This window comes from Microcebus murinus, chromosome 29 (assembly GCF_040939455.1).
Source record: "Microcebus murinus isolate Inina chromosome 29, M.murinus_Inina_mat1.0, whole genome shotgun sequence".
NCBI lineage: Eukaryota > Metazoa > Chordata > Mammalia > Primates > Cheirogaleidae > Microcebus > Microcebus murinus.
The window spans coordinates 12604958-12620901 of NC_134132.1; the positions used below are offsets into that span (position 1 = coordinate 12604958).

The 15944-nt window shown below is 38.7% G+C and overlaps 1 protein-coding gene across 1 annotated transcript in view; it reads right to left on the minus strand.

Annotated features, from left to right (window-relative positions):
* ARHGAP24 (Rho GTPase activating protein 24) overlaps positions 1–15579 on the minus strand; it is a 342652-nt gene extending 327073 nt beyond the window's left edge. Inside the window, exon 1 of the mRNA XM_012770911.2 lies at positions 15215–15579. The gene's annotated coding sequence lies outside the window, so the exon portion shown is untranslated. The remainder of the gene's footprint in view (positions 1–15214) is intronic.
* Between the last annotated feature and the right edge of the window lie 365 nt (positions 15580–15944).

The window sequence follows — 15944 nt, forward strand, 5'->3', positions numbered from 1 at the left end:
GTAAGGCAAAGAGATACTAAGGAATTGTCCCAGACTGGAGGAGACTTGGAGATAGGACAGCTAAATGTAGTATGCAATTTCTGTTTGTATCCTGGTCCAAGAAAAGAGTATTGGTGAGACAACTGATGAAGCTGAATAATAACAACATATACCAGTAATTTATTAAAGTTAATTTCCTGGTTTTGACAACTTTAAGACGTTAACACGTGGAAAAGCTTCTATAAAATAAATTTTGCAAATGTTTTATGTCTCAAATTCCATTCAAATAAAAAGTTAAAAAATAAAATATAAGTTTTAAAATCCCTATGGTGATCCTCTCCAAGAGTAAAAGTCAGTAACAATAATTAACATTTGTACCTGGAATGTTTTCAGCTGTGTTATCTCATTGGACCATTATCCCCAGTTTACAAAATATCTTAAGCGTCTTGGCACTGCTTGTAAATGTCAGAACAGCATTGACTCTTAAATAGAGTTTTTAAACAATCTATTACCAATGTAATGTTTACCAAATCAGCTGCTTATCCGGTTTTACCTTTCTGTAAAAGCTTTATGAGGATAGGAGTAAAAAGGAGGAGTTAATAATTATACAATAATTTGTTCAAGCAGCTTTGGACAATAAAAGTAGTATATTTTAGTACATGGCTTTGGAGATTCCAAAAGGAACAAAAATAATAGCCAATGCAGTACATCCTGGAAATGTGTAAATGAAGAAGAAAGAGGGCCGATAAACACTATGGCCAATGATTATGAGAAGGAATAAGGGAAGAAAAAGATATTAAGAAAGTTTGGTACTACTTACAAAGAAAACTGATATGACAAACTTATAGAGTAATAAAAAGACAAAGCAAAGGAAGGAGGGAAGGAAGAAAGATGAGAAAGAAGGAGGGAAGGAAAAAAAAAGAACAGAGGGAGGCAGGAGTGGGAAAGAGAGGATTTAAAGGAACCAAAATGGAACAAAGAGAAGAAAAAGTGGCCAGAGAAAGAATAGAAACAGGACACTTAACTTCAAACAGGAAAGGGCCTATCCCTTTGAATTAGAATAGAAGCAAATGAGATGTTGATGTGGTCCCTAACTCACAGTTCTCACCTTCTCAGTACAGTCTCAAATGCATTAGAATTCAGAACAGGAAGCAGCTGACACTTCTAAGGGAACCTGAGACTAAGTCTCTGAGATGGCATTGCAGACACACCCAGAGGCATTGGAGTTTCTCATCACAGGACAAAGTATACTTGGTTGACAGTGTACTCTGACCAGAGCCTTCTTTGGACTAAGAAACAAGTGTAGATTCAGGACAAAAGCCCAGATGATTCCAAGTCCCCAGTAAGTACCTATTCCACACTGCACCCCTGTCAGGACCCCACCCCCCAGTATCATTGCTCCCTTCAGCCTGGTCCACACAGCCCCATGTGTGTCAAGAGACCCAGAAGTCCTGGTGATTTCTAGATAACATTCAACTGAAATAGAGCCTAGCTGATTTATTAATGAAAACAAGTGAAAAAAGTGACAGGACAGCAAGTGGCAATTAATAGCAGAAAAGGCTAGTTTCCATTATTCATTTTGCAACCATGATTTTTGAACTTGATACTTAAATTCATATACAAAAATTAGCCAAGTAAATGAGAGAAAATAAAACTTTTATTTTTCCTAAGGGCTCACTTTAAATGGAAGAATGTTACCACATTAGCCATCAGTGAGCTAAAAAGAAAAAATTATAATCCAAAACCAATCATTAACCATAATATAAAAAAAGTTATCCACTTAAAATTAGTCATTATATATTTATTTATCACATTTATTTTTATGTGATGAATTGCAAGGCTTTTAGTATCATGCCTGATTTACTCAAGACTTCCAAGAGGATAAAGCAAGATAATAAGATGATTAATCAAGCTAAAGTACCAAGTTTTGTATTAACCCTTATAAATACTAGTCACAGGTAAGAGAAAAGAGTTGATCTTGCTTGAATAACAGGAGAGTGTTAAACTAAGCAAATCTATTAAGAAAAGGCAAATTGGAGTTTACAGAAAGAAACATTGTATTGGACAAAATGCATAAAGATTAAAAAATCTGAAATTCTTAACATTATATTGGGTGGTCTCTATGGGGAAAAATTCATTCATAAATTATACAATTATCATGGCTTTTATAATGTCATGCCATACAAGCTGTTTTGGTGAAAAAAAAAAAACAGAAAATCTTTTCAAATAAGCTATCAAATGCCTATTATAGTTGGTGGCCACTAATTTACCACAAACAGAAAGTACTACATTAATAGATCTGCCAAAGGTAAATGTATCATTCTAACAGGAACTGAGTCTAATTAACAACTTCCTGGAAGCTGCCAAACAAAGCTTCTATGACTGAATTGTTTACCATTCTTAACAGTCATAAAATAATGGTGTTTCCCTGCCTCTTATTAAAATCAATTAGAGCACAAAATTCAGTCTCTCATAAAAGGAACAGGTAGATTGGTTCATGTGTGAACACATTCTAAAGAGAACTATCTGGAAATTTAACAATGCAATACCAGGAAATTGCAGAGTAAAGAAATTACCAACTCAAGATAAAGTATGTAATACATTTATTTCAAATCAAAGCTCATTAAGGTAAAAATTTAACGTTTACTGCCTTCCTTCATTGCCTAGCTCCAACTCCGTAAACACAGTCTAAATCATTCTGGTGACAATTTATGGATCAACATTTGTATCAGGAATCAATCTCCAATCTCATAACCAGCCACTGGATCTGTTCCTGACAACCTTGACAAAAAATCATCACCAACTCTAATTCGGCATATCCCAGACGAATATGAAATATCACCGGTCATTTCATCACATTCTACGTTAACATGATATATATACAATCTCCCTCTCCTTTTCCCTCTCCTTCCCATTTCTGCCGCCTCCAGGCCCATGGTAATATGACCTTTACATATCATTTACTCTTTCTGAATTATTTTAGCATTTCACATTAATAAAACAGCTCATAAATGACAGCATACACTAATTGCTTGGCATTTCCACCAAATAGTTCAATATAATTTTATTTTACTTAATGGTTATTTCTAAGAGATGAAGAAAATATGTCTCACATCAAACTAAGAGGAAACAGCAGTAAGAAATATGCCACTATTATTATGCTATCCATTTGGTCAGAGTGTTATTTTCCAAACAAATAGGCACCAACCCTCACAAGCCCCTAGTGTTCTATTCTTGCTTGAAAATGTATTATCAGCCACACAGTCCCAGATGTGCCACCATTGAGCCACATGCAGATATCTGAAGGAAGTCTAAGCATTTAGTATTCTCTCTTTTGAGACACAGAAATAACCCCATGTTTCTGAGGCTGCATCCTGCGCTTTTCAAAGATGCTCACAAAGGTACCCGGAGCAGCATGTGCTGGCACCCCACAGCTCAGCCGCACAAAGGGCTCACCTTGCTCAAGATGAAAAGTCTGTCTTCCCCAGCTGAGCCATGAGCTGCACAGCCAGCTCGCTCTGTTTTTCCTCTTCTGTTTTAGAAAGGAGTCCCTCCGAGTCTTCAAACCCAAGTCTCAGGCTCATGTCAGGGAAGCTAAGGATACTCCCTGGAATGTTCCACAAATTAAACAATCGAGGATGGGACTGCAAACAGAGAGATAATGAAAGCACTGCACAGAAGGCACTGTCCTTGTTTCTCAGGTTTGCACAGCAGTCACCATGAGCTGAGTCTTCTTTCCCCTCCTCCTCCATTCCCCCACTCACCTTCCCTGATAAGTTGACTGGTCAAGATGATGCTTAAAGAGAATAACCAGTTACTTTTCGTTTCTGTTTTTGTTTTCTGCATGAAATCTCTTAAGCGTTAAATACCATCAGACTTACTTGTTTCCTTGTTTTTCAGGAATATGAAGAGCATAAAATAAGAGAACAGTGCACAACTATGGTGTGGTTCAAAGACTGAACTGAATGAAAGTCTACAGTGTATTGAGAACATTCAATTTATATTAAATGGGTTCAACGTAATTAGTATTATTACAAGGGATGTCCAAGGAATTAGATTAAAAATGTTCCTGAAAACAGAAAGGATTGCAAGTTACACCTTGATATTGATACGGTATATTTTTCAGCTACCTTTAGGGTTAACCTAAGCTTCATAAAAATGCTTTTGAAGATGTTTGTTATAGATTCACTTCCTCATTTCTCAGCCAAAGTTCTTCATCTAAATGATAGAAAATTATATGAGTGATTTTCATCCATTTTGCCAAAGATGATACGTAACTAGTAACTTCTAGTTGCACAGCAAAAGAGGTAATTTATTATATACATTGGATTTCTTAGGAAGGTATTTAGGTTTAATTCTCTCAGGGAACCCCAGGTGTGAAAGAATAGGTCAGCTACCAAAAATCAGGGGCCTGTCTCCTTATTCTTCACTGTGTGTCCCGGGGCAAATCACCTAAATCACTATGGACTCCTTTTCCCTACTGGAAGATTTGAGGTGGGATGCTGATAGCTGTTTTTCAAGTAAACTTTTGTTCTGAAGTCTGAAAAATTAATTCATTCTAAGACGAATGTCGCATATAACTTTTAATCTGTTGTGGAGCTATTGTGTAGGTCTAGTATAGATGATGAACATGAAAGATTACCCAAAAGACTTTTATTTTTACTTCTGTAATTCCAACCTTCTTTTCTCATCTAAATTTTCACCCAATTTATAGGAAAAAGAGGCTACACATTTCAATTATACTTCCCTTTCTCCCCACTTCTATGGAGGTATTAAAACCCAAAGTCACCTTCCCTTTCAAGTTGGCTTTGGTTTACCAGGCAATAATTTCATCTATACAGCACCTATTATACCCACAGTATCTAAGAGGTGAACAGAAGCAGTAGTTTAAAAATACACACAAGCAACCAAGCAAACCAAGGACTTGACAAATGCACGAAAGTAGAAAAGAATTTTAAGAAAATGATCCTGTGATGTAAGTGATTCCAAGGCAAAGTTTACCTTAAAATTGAAATCATAACAAAGGTTCTTCAAAAGGCCCTGAATGAGTGACTCTAGCTGAATGAGCTCTATCCTTAGCCTGACCCGGAATCTACAAGGCCAACATAAGGGCAGGAGGCCAAAGGAGGGCAGGAAGGACTCATGTCACTCATCACAGATAGCTCTGTTAAGCAAATGGCATTCCTTAACACAGAGAATCAAATATATGCATTTAATGCTTTAATCATAACATTTATTTGAACACAAGAAACGTCCAGTTGCATTGAATGAAAACCTCCATAAGGCACTTCATTAAAAAATATGCCTGTCATTGGGAAAGTGGTAACTTCTACTCAAGAGAGCTACTCCTCGTATGTCTTCAAGTTATATTTGCTCACTGTACTAAAAGAGCCAAGGTTTTTATTGCTTTTCTTACCACATAGTCAATACACAGTGCAGAGAGCTAGAGGCTACTCTCTCCCTTGCATCATAAACACCAGTTGTCATCTAGGAATAGATATTGTTTGCATGTGTTACTGAAATGGCAGAAACTATATGACTTCATTTCCAATTTCCCAAATGATTTTACAAAATATGGAGTTAAAACTCAGTCTTTTAACTTTGTGAGCCAGTTTCTCAATGGGGATGTTCTCGGCATTGGGGCAGGGGAAACTCTTTGTAGTGAGGGATCATCACATACACATTGCAGAACATATGGTATTCTTGACCCCTGGACACTAAATTGCCTATCTCCCGTCTGCATGTACTTTTCAAAATAAATGTCTATTAATAAAATGTTGAGTGCAGTTTTTTATGAATTTTTAATTTAAACTCCTAATTTTACAGCTGTTCAGGCATCTGGACTATTATCATTAAAATGTTTCAAACTGAATACAATTTAGATACTCAGGGCTACACACAAAGAATGCTAAGGTTTTATCTTGTTGTTCTAGAAGAAAGTATAGAATCTATTCAGTGTCCTTCTACCTATAAACTAACTGACTTCTGTGGGATTTACCCACATGCACTGTGAGCAGGTAGCATAGAAAAATAGCAGAAGCAACCGCACAAAATCAAAGTCACACAAACACTGGGCAGCATTCCCCAGAGAGTTGAAATCTTTAGTCGGTGCAATGTCAAGGTGAACTTTCAATCACTCTTAAGTATTTAGATGTATCTTACTTAAGTAGCTACATTTTTTTATGATTTCCAAATGCCACCTCTGACTAGCAAGTGGTCCTCAAATTTCAGTGTGCATCAGAATCACTTATAAAACCACCCCAGGTGGGGCTCCATAATTTGGATTTTTCAGGTAGAATGGACACTGCTGGTCCTCTACCACATTTGAGAACTGCTACCTTAAAGACTTTTTAAAATACATATTTTTTGACAGTTATAAATAATCAGAAGTATATCTGAATGATTATAAGAATAATAATTTCTATTCATTGTGGGTATATGAGATGCACACATACACAAAACTGAAATTGAAACATGAAACCATTTTTACTTTTACTGCATATAATGAGCCTTGATTTTTTTCTATTCCATTAGATTTCATCTTATTCTATTCCTTTTTCTTTTTTTCTTTTTTTATTTTAGCGTATTATGGGGGTACAAGTGTTAAGGTTACATATATTGCCCATGCCCCTCCTCCCCCTCGAGTCAGAGCCTCAAGCGTGACCATCCCCAAACATTGCACATATCACTCATTGTGTTTGTCTATACCCGTCCCCACCTCCCCCCTCTCAAAAAGAAATGCTGGTCATAAACCACTAATTTGATTTTATGACCACTGTTAGATCAGGACCTACAGTTTGAAAAGTACTGCTCAGGACTTCTCTGTTCATCACTGACTATAATAACTATTAACTTGTATTAACACTTACCAGGGCCAGATACACCTCCAATCTCTTTTTTTCATTGCTGACGTTATAAATTAAGAGTGCATCATAACACTCTGAAGTAGGTACTATTAAATTTGACTATATTTACAGAGAGGAAAACTGCAGTTGGTGAACGCCCAAGGTCCAGTCACAAGGTTTAAGAATATCAGAACCAGGTTGTAACACAGGTCTAATTCCAGAGCAAACAGTGAAGGTTGCTCGCTTGAACTGAGATATTTTAATTTGAATCCCAGATCTAGCACATAGTGGTTGTGTGATTTTTGGCAAGTTACTAAGCCTTTCCAGGTTTCAGTTCACCCATATATAAGAAAGGGATGATAATAAGATCTGTGTAGGAGCTGTGAGGATTAAATGAAATAATCCATGACAAGTGCTGAGCATATAGCTAGCACATAGTAAGGCTTAAATAATTATTATCCATTATTAGACAGAGATGGAATCCTTAATTGCCACATCAAACATTGTCTCCTTTCCCTGGGCTTTCAATTCCTGGTCCTGTCTCTGGATTTGCCTTTTCTCCTGATTTCCTGACACTTGTTATCTTGTGACCTTGCTTCTGCCCCTCCCCCATCCCTCCTTCCTCTGCAGGCAGCTTGACCTGTTCTGCAGGAGTCCTCAGTGCTCCTCACCAGACAAATCCTGTGCCTGGTACCAAAGATCAATGCCCCCCACCCCCTGGAACCTGCCACCTTGACCTAATCCCATAGATGCAGAAAAGTTATTTCATGATAAAAGCGTGAGCTATCACCAAAAAATGAAGTCTCTAATCAGCAAATCAGAACTGTACAAGAGTAGAGATCTTCTGTATAGCCCATAGATGACTATCTATAAACTCATCAACGTTTCACTTGACCATTCCACAATTACAATTATACAATAATGGGATGTAAAAAAATAAAAACCAAAATAATATTCTGAAGGTGATATTCACATGGCTGAATACTAGGTTGATGTTGTTAAGTTGCAACAAGATAACATCAGGCTCTTCTGACTCTCCTTGATCATCTTATCTTGCTGGAAGTTCCTTCAAGGGAGAAATTTTCAAACACGATATTCCCAAGAAAATGAAACAATTGAAGATGACCCCTCAAGAAAGCTGTAGAATTCTCTTCTCTAGGTGTCTTTACAAATAGGAGTGAAGGCACTCCAACAATTCTTCTGATAAATGCTCCTTCCCTGAGAAAGACTTGGCTTTAAAATCCCACTCCCAACTGCTCATTTCATTTCAATTCTGTGTGCCCATGGAGTGCTGCCACTACTCACTCAACTTTTCTTCCCTTCTTGGTTGCTATCCCAAAACAATCATCCTTTTCTGCTATTATTTCATCTTTTCTGAATTGGGTCACTAGTGCTAATATGGGGACCACTTGTCTCTTTCTCTACTCCACCTGAACCCCATCACCCCATTGCTCAGTGTGGTCCTGGGGCAAGTGGCCCCTTGTCTGGAAATTAAGTAATGGGTATAGATCCTTGGACCTCTGTGGATTATACTTTTGTTCACTGTTCAATCAGAAAATAAAGTCTGGGCAGGCTGATCACTGTAGATTGATTCCGTTATTGGCCTGTGGTGGATGGAGTCTCTTTTCTCACTAGAGAACGTTGATAATAGTAACTCATCCCAGGGACCATCAACACAAGAATGCATGCTATCTAAAAGCTGTTCCAGAGAGCCAGCAAGGTCAGTTCATGGACATCATGCTGAGACTAGGGTCTATACTCTATGCCAAACTCATAGTTTATGATTCTAAAATGTATAACTGAAAAGCACCAAGAGGAAGGGGGTACATAGCAAAAATGGCAGAGTACTTGGATTCAGGTAGATGTGGTTTGGATTCTCAAGTCTACACTACCTTGGTTAACTTTACCCCTCTGAGCCTAAATATCCCGATACAATGAGAATAATAAATCTGAATTAGATATAATATAGATTACTTCTAGAATTACTAATTCTAATTACTTCTACAATTAGAAGTAACATATGGAAACACATCTTGTGGAATACTTGGTACTTAGGAAGTACTTAATTCATTAGAGTGACTATCATTATGAGAGTCTGGGAGACTCAGAAAGAAAAAACTGGAGACAATATGAAAGCTATTTCCCCTCTTTTGGGAAATTGAAAAATTACTGTGTTTTCTGAAGGCTCAATGTGATGGTCAAAGAACAGCCCTAAGTACCACTCCATAAGCCTTAATGTATTGATAGATTCCATTTGTAAGGGGGGGAAAAGGTTTTCTCTTCCATTTCTCAGAGATATTCCAGAAGGAACTCTTCTATATACCTGTGATATGTGTATAGAAAACAACTCACATGTTTGACTTTAAGCATTTACTTTCAAAGTTACTAAAACATGATTTTCCTTCTAAGGTTTTTAAGAAATGTAACATTTGAAAGAAAGATCATTTTATCCATCTCAAGTATAAAAGCAGTACCTGGAATATTTCAAGGAACCACAAAAAAATGACCTTGGAAAAATTATTGGCTTTAAAATACTAGACTAAAGGTATATAATAGAAATGTATAAATATTTAACTAAATGTCTAAACAGGGTAAAATATATATATATATATATATATATATATATATATATATATATAAAGTGAGGTTAATTCAACCTTTTTCCATAATAGACTTAACTCAGCTAACTAAGCTTAGTTGAAAAGTATGAGTATCATAAATGTATTAAAAGTAAGGATAAAAGGTTGCAAACCGTGTCATAAGAAAACCTTGACTAGGGTACAACTGAGCATCAGATTTAGTTCTGAACTTCTTGGGTGACAAGCCAAAATGAGAAGCATGGTGATTTCTTAGCCTCTCTTTTTCTAACAACAACAACAACAAAAAAACACTAGTTAATTAGAAGAAACATTTTAAAACCTCCTAGTAGGAAAGGCAAAGATGAATTTATCATGGAGGTCATTATAGAAAGAATATTGAAATACATGAAGTGCTAAGACATTTTCTATGCAGCCCATTTCTTTAAGTTGATCCTCAGTAAAAAGAAAGAAAGAAAGAAAGAAAGAAAGAAAGAAAGAAAGAAAGAAAGAAAGAAAGAAAGAAAGAAAGAAAGAAAGAAAGAAAGAAAAAGTATCATATAAAGCACAGTATAATGAAGACATTTTCACAAAAAGGAAAAAGGTGTTGTAATGTGATTAGGAGAGGTAAATTTCTAGTCATATAATTTGATTAGAAAATTTAGAGAAATGAGTAGTTAGACTATTACATTTAAATATCAATGCTTGTTCTCCCAGGCCTCTCAGAGATGCTAAATAATAAGCAACTTGAGCCTGGGGTCCTTGGCTGGTACCTGAAACATGAGTATTATGAATTCTTGATTGAAATATCTATTATCCACATGCTAAATAGCAGGAATGCAAGTAACAAAGGCAGCACTACTCTGAAAATGAAATGAGCCCATTTGTATCTTGGCCCAGATGAAGTGTAAATACCTTTCTACATGGCAGCAAAAATAACTGTAGAAAAAGACAAATTTTCTTCAAAGGGAAATTTTGGATTTGTCTCAGTTCTAAAATGAGATGAAAAGAAAGTCAATGTAGTAAAGAATCAGTAACATGAAAGAAGGTGTCCCTCGAAATTTCCTCCTCTCCTTCCACCTTCATATTCTCCTTTAATTAAATCTGATTTCCCTCAAGCACTAGTACTCAAGATAATTACTAAATAGCCAAAATTAGTATTTCTATTTTGCTTAATTAATTAAGACTATTATTGCCCATTCCACAGGCAGAATCTTCAAATTTAACTTCATTGTTAGTCTTCACAGCTAAATCTGCCTCCCCCCACTGAGATACCACAGATTGCAGAGTTTACAGTGTAACTTTTTAAAAAAAAAAACTGTGGAAAATGTATATTTATTATAACTGTTTCCATCATTTTTATGCTCAAGTGCATTTTGTGATTTCCAGAAGGAAAAAAAAAATGATTCCACAGTAGTTTTTGTTTTATTTTTGCTTATGTTTTAAAATTGCAAAAAGCACAATATTTCATCCATTGTAGGGATTTACTAGTCATGTGTGGGCTGGGTTGGAAAGTGAATTATGTTTTGTAGCATTGTTACATTTGAAAAATGAACTCTGGGCCGGGCGCGGTGGCTCACGCCTGTAATCCCAGCACTCTGGGAGGCCGAGGCAGGCGGATTGCTCGAGGTCAGGAGTTCGAAACCAGCCTGAGCAAGAGCGAGACCCCGTCTCTACTATAAATAGAAAGAAATTAATTGGCCAAGTAATACATACAGAAAAAATTAGCCGGGCATGGTGGCGCATGCCTGTAGTCCCAGCTACTCTGGAGGCTGAGGCAGGAGGATTGCTTGAGCCCAGGAGTTTGAGGTTGCTGTGAGCGAGGCTGACGCCATGGCACTCACTCTAGCCAGAGCAACAGAGTGAGACTCTGTCTCAAAAAAAAAAAAAAAAAGAAAAAGAAAAATGAACTCTGAATCCAAATAGACATTTTTCATGTGAACTCTTCAGGTATAACTATCTGTATAGACTTTTATTTTATGTACTTTAGTCACAATTTTACTTGCTCATTTATTAAAGAAACATTAATAGAAGTCTACTATGTTCCAGACACCGGGCTGGGCACTTGGATTCAGGTGGGTCCCCAACCACCAATCCACCCATTGAAGAACTCACGGTAGTTGAGCAAGATGAGATACATAACAATTATCCAAATAATTACTAAATGTTCAAAATGTTATGGAAGCAGACAAGATTATTAGCTCTTCTTTCGCGAAATTAGGTATGTTTTCACAAAGGAAATTCAACTTGAAGTTGGCCACCAAAAATCCAGAGGGACTTTCTAGGCAGAGGGCACTCCAGGAGAATCCATGGACAAGAGATCAGAAGTGTGAACAGTGAAGAGGCAGCTAAAAAGAAATGGCTTGGAAGAGCTTTTAGACACTATACAAAATAGTTTAGGGTTAATATTGTATGTCACTGGGATCCCACAAAGGTTTGTGTTTTTTTTTTTGTTTGTTTGTTTTTGAGACAGAGTCTCGCTTTGTTGCCCAGGCTAGAGTGAGTGCCGTGGCATCAGCCTAGCTCACAGCAACCTCAGACTCCTGGGCTCAAGGGATCCTCCTGCCTCAGCCTCCCAAGTAGCTGGGACTACAGGCATGAGCCACCATGCCCGGCTAATTTTTTATATATGTATTTTTAGTTGGTCAATTAATTTCTTTCTATTTATAGTAGAGACGGGGTCTCGCTCTTGCTCAGGCTGGGTTCGAACTCCTGACCTCGAGTGATCCACCCGCCTCGGCCTCCCAGAGTGCTGGGATTACAGGCGTGAGCCACCTCGCCCGGCCCCCACAAAGGTTTTTGAACAAGGGACTTACACAATCAGATCTGTACTTTATAAAGATCAATTGTAGCAATGTCACGGTATAGAGTGTAGATACTGCTTAAAAGCACACATGTACACAATAACCTCCAAAAACTGAATATTCTTTGATTTCTCACCACAATAACCCTTCCACTTCCAAATGTGCTTTTACTTATCTGCTGAAACCACCAGAACCTTGTAAAGTTTAAGTTCATAGAGCAAAGACAGATGGGTTATCACTGCGAGACTCTGTGTGAGGTTCTGACTCTTCACGTGAAGAGCATCAACTTCATGGGTGAGTTGATCATTTACTATTGTGTTTTTAAATATCCTTCTCTATCTGGGAGGTATCTTAGTCCTTTAGCCATGGCTTTAAGAATAAACAGGCATCTTTCCATTTTAAATCTCTTCTGCCTTTTCCTCAGTGAAATTTGATCAGTATAGAATGGATGTCCCAGGCTCTTATAATCAACCTCCTCCACATTCACATGTGACTGATTGGGTGGCTGTCACTTCTTGCTGGGCTGCAGGCTAAACCTCCACCCGCCTCCCCATCTTGTTTTTCCAAAGCATTCACCTTTACCAAAAATCAAAACATGGCAGAAATAAGGAATCAGCATTACATAGCTCAATTCACAGAAAAAGAACACTTTGTTGACCAGAAAATAACTACAGATAATTAAGATAGTGCTACAGACAGCACTGCACACACTAAGAACAGAAAATAAGGCATGGTCTGAACTTCACAGTGGCACTGCCTGCTTTCAGCCCTAAGAAGCCACCCCGGACACTAATAGAGTCAGAAAGAAAACACTCTTCAATAGGCCAGTAGGTCACAGTGAAACTATTAAGGGAGCTGTTGGTAAACACCAAGGAGGCCTTGGCTGAGACACCACAGTAATCAAACTCAAACTACACATCACCACCTGCTGCACATTCCTCACGCTTCCTGCCCCACCCCCACACTTCACCCTGGAGAGTCCAAGACCACACAGTAAATAAAACCACAATCCATGAAAGCTCCCAGAGCTTTGCCCATTACTATCCTGAGCAAAAGCTGAAAGGGATTTTGCTGGAGATTTCAGCCAATAACACTTTTACACTTAAATCTATGTTCTTGTTTGGAAGGGTGCACTGCTATTTCTGTGGTGGATTTTTTTTTCTTGAGCACTTAATTCTTTTCCGCTTACTATCAGGGTTTTATTTTCAAATAGTTCAAGTTCACAGTGTGTAGAGCCCAAAAGAACATTACAGAGAAACCACCCTCATCTTAAATCCAAACCCCTAAGATGAAGTAAGAAGCCAAGTAATAATAGCTGGAAGCCAAGGACAGTCTGAGTTTCAACAGCCTTGTGCATGCAGAAGAATTAGATATTCTCCTTTCTAGTGTCATACCAGTTGTACAGTCCTTGCATGCAGAAGAATTAGATATTCTCCTTTCTAGTGTCATACCAGTTGTACAGTCCTTACATGCAGAAGAATTAGATATTATCCTTTCTAGTGTCATACCAGTTGTACAGTCCTTTCACTAATGTGGAGCTAACCTCCAGATCTGAAAGACTCAGCTTATCTCTTATGTCCACTCAAAGGTCTTCCACCAAGAACATACCCCCTGTGAGTGATAGGAAGTTGTTATTTATTTTAGAGTTTTGCCAATATCTTAGTCTTCCAAGATGTCTAAGGTGAAATATCTGACAGATCAGTAACGGCTCTAGAAAGAACATGTTTCTAGACTTGCTACCTGAAGGTGAGGCACAGAGGGAAGATAAAAAAGGAGAAGTTATTACTGTGGTCTCTTAGAAATTGAAATATGCCCAGAGAAGAAGTATTAAGAAATTTAAAAGGGGGAGCAAAATCTTAACAAATCTGATGTGACTTTATACTGGTTTTCTGGCTTTTTCTAATGTATTAATTCTGTGTGTCTTATGTTTTAGGATGCCCGGTTCAATACCAACATCCATTCTTGCCCTTAACTATTGGTTTTGAGTTCTAATTAGAATCAGTGGACATATTATTTGTATTTAATCTGTCCATCTTCTTCTCAGTAATTGAGTAAGGCTCTTAAATTCTACTGCAAATATCCTTGGATTGCAATTAATTTTTCTTACTTAGTAGACACAGCAACATATTGTTTTACTTGTTAATAAGCAAACTCTTAACAACATTTATATTTTAAATACCCAGCATGATTTATTTATTTCCTCTTTTTAGAAAGAAACAAAACAATGATGTGTTGGAAGGTTAAAAAAAGAATAACATAAAATAAAATATTACAGAAACAGAAATTGCTTGGAGATAATGTTGAATTAAAATAGATATAGACTAAAAGGACACTGGGCTTCCTACTACTGAAAATCTAACATTTCTGATACTGAAAACCTAACATTTCTAAGGAATTCAGAGTAACATTATCTCCCTTCTATTTGGGTACTTACAAAAGAAATGCAGTCTAAAATGTTTTTTAAAAATAAGAATATATTACATATTTATTCTTAAGAGAGGATAGATACTTCCTCAAAAAGTCACTCTTTTCAAAAAAAAAAAAAGCTAGACAAAACCTTGTGAGTGGGTTAAAATTCACCAAAGATTCCTTAGTGTTTACAGAAAAAGAAAACGTTGATTGTTAAAACTACCTCTGTGTGCCTGTTATGTAGGAAACTCTCATTAAGACGCTAGTGGTAACAGAAATGGGGGGAAGGGAAAGATGGATATAGTCAAAGAGGAAATTGAATTGCACAGAGGTTTTTTTTATATTATTAATTCCATCTATTTTTAAAGCCAGAAACACATACTACCAACTACTGCTTCCCAGCACACGTACGCGCGCGCGCGCACACACACACACTGCACACACATACACACTGCACACATACACACACACACATACACTCTGCACAGCACGAGATGCCTGCGGTCCCCCCGCCCCCAGAAGCACCGTCCCCAGTCGCAGGCAGCTGCGTCCGGACCCGTGCGGGGACTGGCACACCGCCCCCCACCACCGCGTCACCTACCCTGCCGGGAGCGCACGACAGACGGGCACGGTGGCTGCTCCGAAGGAAAAAGAGCTCCCAGGACGAGCGGAAAGAAAATGAAAATTTAAGAAGAGGGCAGCTCGGCTCCTTTACTTCCCCATGCGCTCGGCCGCCCCGCGGCGCTGGTGGCGGGGGAAATGCGCTGCGCCGGGGCGCAGGGGGGGCGTCCCCGGGGCGCGCGCAGCGCTGTCCCCGCCGCAGCCTTGACAGCCCCCCTGGCCTCTGGGACCCCGCAGCTTTCCAGCTGGAGCTGGGCTGAGTTGCCACATGCACTTGAGAAACGCTAGCAGTTGCGCAAAGAGGAGTCCCAGAAGTTGGAAAGAGTGATTGTGCGCGAATGTGTAAATAGACAGTAGGGGAGGCTGGAACAACTGAGCGGGGCCAGCCCTAAGACGCAGCCCGGGGTTTCAGGTTTCATTTGGCAGCTGGCGGCTTCACAGACTCGGGCCGAGCTGCTAGGGGGTAGAGGGGGAAGCAGGCAGGGGACCCGCCCTCCCCGCGCAGGGGTTATCTGCGGGCCTGTGCGACACCGCCCGGCGCCTGGCTCCCGGGGGACCAGACCGAACCGGCCCTGCCTGGTCCCTCTGTGCAGCTGGCATTGCTGCAGGCGTATGGTAGATGCGTGCTGGTCACAGATCTGGGCTGTGGGTGGGAGAAGGTGGGGAATGAAGGTCTTACATCCTCAAAGAGCTCTGGGCAGACCTCCACA